The sequence below is a fragment of the Bison bison genome, unplaced genomic scaffold, assembly GCF_000754665.1.
Source record: "Bison bison bison isolate TAMUID 2011002044 unplaced genomic scaffold, Bison_UMD1.0 scf7180017863957, whole genome shotgun sequence".
NCBI classification, from domain to species: domain Eukaryota; kingdom Metazoa; phylum Chordata; class Mammalia; order Artiodactyla; family Bovidae; genus Bison; species Bison bison.
The window spans coordinates 304008-308922 of record NW_011494529.1 but is presented as its reverse complement, the minus strand read 5'-3'; the positions used below and the strand labels follow the sequence as shown (position 1 = coordinate 308922).

At 34.8% G+C, this 4915-nt stretch overlaps 1 protein-coding gene across 2 annotated transcripts in view; it reads left to right on the top strand.

The window, feature by feature from the left end:
* The window catches only part of ALG6 (ALG6, alpha-1,3-glucosyltransferase), a 57980-nt gene that overhangs the window by 10555 nt on the left and 42510 nt on the right, over nt 1-4915 (top strand). The window lies entirely within an intron of this gene.

The following is a 4915-nucleotide window of genomic DNA, read 5'->3' as shown; positions in this document are numbered from 1 at the left end:
CATGTCCATTGTGTTGGTGATACCATCCAACCATCTCATCCTCTGTCGTCCCCTTCTCCTCCTGCCCTCAATCTTTCCCAGCATCAGGGTCTTTTCAAATGAGTCAGCTCTTCGCATCAGGTGGCCAAAGTATTGGAGTTTCAGCTTCAACAACAGTCCCTCCAATGAACACCTAGGACTGATCTCCTTTAGGATGGGCTGTTGGATCTCCTTGCAGTCCAAGGGACTTTCAAGAGTCTTCTCCAACCCCACAGTTCAAAAGCATTAATTCTGTGTTCAACTTTCTTTATGGTCCAACTCTCACATCCATACATGACCACTGGAAAAACCATAGCCTTGACTAGACGGAGAGGGATAAATTGGGAGACGGGGGTTGACATATACACTCTACTATATATAAAAGAGAGAACTATTGAGGACCTACTGTATAGCTTAGGGGACTCTATTCAATACTCTGTAATAACCTATATGGAAAAAGAATCTAAAAAAGAGTGGATATATATATATATATGTATATGTATAACTTATTCACTTTGCTATGCAACAGAAAGTAATACAACACGGTAAATCAACTATACTCCAATAAAAATTAAAATAAAAAATAAAATATATTGATATAAATTATTATGTTTTCTTACTTTTTATATCTTTCCTGTATAACTAGTTATGGTTCCTTTTTCATTTCAGATATGGTTTATGTTGATTCATTTTAAAAAATCAGCCTTACTAGACATTTATTGATTTTATTAGTGTTTTCAAAAAATTAATTTGAGCTTTTCTTATCCTCTCAGTAGTATGCTTGGCTTTATTCTTACATTAGCTGTTTAGCACATGCTTTAGCTTATTAAGTTTCAGTCATTTCTTTCTAATTAAGTCATTTAGGCTATACATTTTCTTTCAAGTACCACCCTAGAGGTAATATTTTGTACTTTCTATTGTGATTTTGCTTTGACTCATGAATAATTTGAAAGTATATTTAAAAATTTTTAAATATTTAGGCTTTAACAATGATCTCTTTGATATTTTAAATTTAATTGTATAGTAGAAAATAACAACAGAAAGAGAGTCTTTATGTATGGGACTAATTCTTTGAAATGTGTTGAAACTTGGGCTAGTATGTGATCAATTTTTTTAAATGCTCTGTGTGCTTAATATGTATATATTCTCCAGTTCAATAATCTGCATATACCCATTTACTCAATGTTCTGATGCAGTTTTTTTTATTTTCTTACTGATTTTTGCCAAATTGATCTACCAGTTATTGAGAGAGTGGCAGTTTCTTTTTGTAGTTTTGTCAATTTCCTTTTGAATATTTTGAATCAGTATAATTAGGTGATTTAGAATTTTTTTCCTTGTGAGTTGAATTTTATGACATCACTGTCATGTCCTTGTTTATTTACGGTAATGCTTTTGTCTTAAAGTCTGGTTTCTCTAAAATTAATATTGCTTTACTAGTTTTCTTTAGCTTATTTTTTGCTTGATATATCTTTTTCTATTCTTTTACCCTCTACCTCTGAATCCCTGTGATTCAAATCTGTCTAACCAATTCCCTTCCCTAATTCCATTTTGTCTCTCTTCCTGACTTGGAGGCTATACTTTATTTTGTCCTTTCAGGACTTACTCATTAGCTTAACAAAATCTATAATGCTGTCTTGAACAATGCTAGGGCCTTAGAAACATTTTAACTATAGTTACAAATATTTACTTCCTGCCTCAAATTAAAATGGTATTATTGCCCAAGATTTTATTTCTTTCATGATTTTAGGTGTTAGTCACTGTTGCTTTATATAATTAATATTTCTTAGGTTTACCCTCATTTTCTTTGTTTGTCCATCTTACATAGTATATCTTTCTTTGAGATCCTTTTCTTTCTTCCTGAGGTACATCTTCAGAAGAGTTTTTTTGAGAGTCTGTTGTTGGCAAACTCCATTTTTGACTGAAAATACATTTTCCTCTTTGTTGTGAAGTTTTTATGGGTATTGAATTCTGTATTGACAGTTATTTTCTCTTAATATCAATACTTCAAAAATCTTTCATTGTTTTCTAGTTTCTGTTGCTGATGTTCAGACATCAGCTGTCACTTTACTTGTCTTTCCTTAGTAGATGGTATGTCTTTTCTTTCTTGCTGCAGTTGCACTGTGGTATATCTACATGTGAATATTAAAGAATTTATCCTCTTAGGATTTTTGATTTCTGTCTCTAAGGAGTTGTACCTTCTGTTTCTTGAGAAAATGCTCAGCCATTGTCCCTTCTCATTCTTTTTCTTTCTTGTAGAACTCTGGTAGAAATATGTTATATCTTTGTTCTTTTAATCATTCAACAGATATGTGTTGGTCACTCACTTTGTGCCAAGTGTAGGTGGTATAGCAGAGAATAATTTTGTTATCTCTTCAAATACTTCTCTCTCATTTCTAATCTCCCTGTGCAAAGTCTTATTAGATATATGTTGGGTCTTTTCATTCTTTCCTCTACTTTATAATTGCTTTTATTTAGCATCTTACCGTGTCTTCACACTGCTTTCTTTATAATCATCAGATCTGTCTTCCTAATTTTTACTTTTCTAATTGTGTTTGATCTGTTTTTTTACTTGTCTATTTGAGTTTTAGATTTCAGCTATTATGTTTTTAATTTCCACAACTTCTGCTTGTTTCCTATTTGTATCTTCTTGATCTTTCTGATCATCTCTTGTTCCTCAGCATACTCTCAGTGTGTTCTGTTTTGTCTTTAAATAGACTAACCATGCTTATTTTATATTACCTATCAGAAAATTCCAGTTTCTGCTGTCTGATTTCATAGTTTGTTTCTGATGACTCTTGCTCATAGTACTTTGTTTCTTCATGAGGTTAGTGATTTTTTTGAATTGTGAGCTCATATTACCTAGTACTTATATCTTGTGGAAATTCTTTGAGGCCTGAGTTTACTGTGTATTTTTTCACAGAGGGTTTGTGTTGCTTCCTGCCAGGTACCTGGGCACTTTTAGCAAAAGTCAAACCAGATTCTCATCTCAAGATTTCTTTGGCATATACTTCACATGAATTCAGGTCCCAAACAGGGTGAGTGTCGGCATATGGTTAGGAATTTTGGGGAGACTTCTTTTTTCATGTACTACTAAGAGCCAACCTAGAGATAAATATTATCTTCACCATCTCGTCAAAGGTTTATTCTAGTAGAGGTTTTTCTGACACTGAATTCCTGTCTGTTCAAGTACAAAGCTTTACCTCCTTACTCATGGCATTGAGCTGGTCAGTACCTTGGGTAGTGGCCACTTAAAGATGTTTGGATACCCTCAGGACAAATGCTTACTCTTCTGGGTCTATCCTTTTTTTTGTTGTTTGTTTGTTTCTGGACTCTAAAGAATTCTATTATTTTGCTGCTAATTCAGCCATACATTAAAATTGTATATGCATAACATATAAAATAAATAATTTAAAAATATGTACTTTTCCTATACTGGAGGCGTTTTTTCTGACTTTCTGTTTCTGCCATGTTGCAGGAAATTAGTTTCATTGGTATTTTTGAAAGACCCACAGGTTATTTTGATGTTTACAAAAGGTCGATACAGATGATGGTTGAAGCCACAGAGTTGGGAGTGTCTGTTATTGCAAGAGGAAAACAGATTTAACCACTGAGAAAACAGATTTAACCATGGAGAAGGGGAAATGATTAAAGGTGACTGAGAAGAAACGATGTAGGATTAGAGCCTAGAGAAGTTACTATCCTGGAAGCCAGGAAATCAGGGAATTTTAAAAAATAAGGACTAGCTAACTGTCAAATTTTAGACATGTCAAATAGAATGAAAATTTAAAATAGACAGAGGATCACTAGGAGGCCATTGTGAGCCTCCTAATTATCAGACCACAAATGACTGGAATTAATAAGTAGACAGCAACTTTTAGGAGCTTTGTTAGTGAATGGAAGGAGGGAGTTACTTGGTAGCTGGAATGGGTTATGGAGGACTAAGGAAAAACCCAATTAAAAGTTGTCTTTGGAAATACGTAAGACATATCATGTGATATCATATATATGTGGAATCAAAATGAACTTATTTAAAAACTCAGACTCTCAGACACAGAAAACAAACTTACACTTACCAAAGGGGAAAGGGTGGAGGGATACTCAGAAGGTTGGGGATAACATATAGGTACTACTATGCCAAAGCCTTTGACTATGTGGATCACAATAAACTGTGGAAAATTCTGAAAGAGATGGGAATACCAGACCACCTGATCTGCCTCTTGAGAAATTTGTATGCAGGTCAGGAATCAACAGTTAGATTTGGACATGGAACAGCAGACTGGTTCCAAATAGGAAAAGGAGTTCATCAAGGCTGTGTATTGTCACCCTGTTTATTCAACTTATATGCAGAGTACATCATGAGAAACGCTGGACTGGAAGAAACCCAAGCTGGAATCAAGATTTCCGGGAGAAATATCAATAACCTCAGAGATGCAGATGACACCACCCTTATGACAGAAAGTGAAGAGGAACTCAAAAGCCTCTTGATGAAAGTGAAAGTGAAGAGTGAAAAAGTTGGCTTAAAGCTCAACATTCAGAAAACGAAGATCATGGCATCCAGTCCCATCACTTCATGGCAAATAGATGGGGAAACAGTGGAAACAGTGTCAGACTTTATTTTTCTGGGCTCCAAAATCACTACAGATGGTGACTGCAGCCATGAAATTAAAAGACACTTACTCCTTGGAAGGAAAGTTATGACCAACCTAGATAGCATATTCAAAAGCAGACATTACTTTGCCAACAAAGGTTTGTCTAGTCAAGGCTATGGTTTTTCCTGTGGTCATGTATGGATGTGAGAGTTGGACTGTGAAGAAGGCTGAGTGCCGAAGAATTGATGCTTTTGAACTGTGGTGTTGGAGAAGACTCTTGAGAATCCTTTGGACTGCAAGGAGATCCA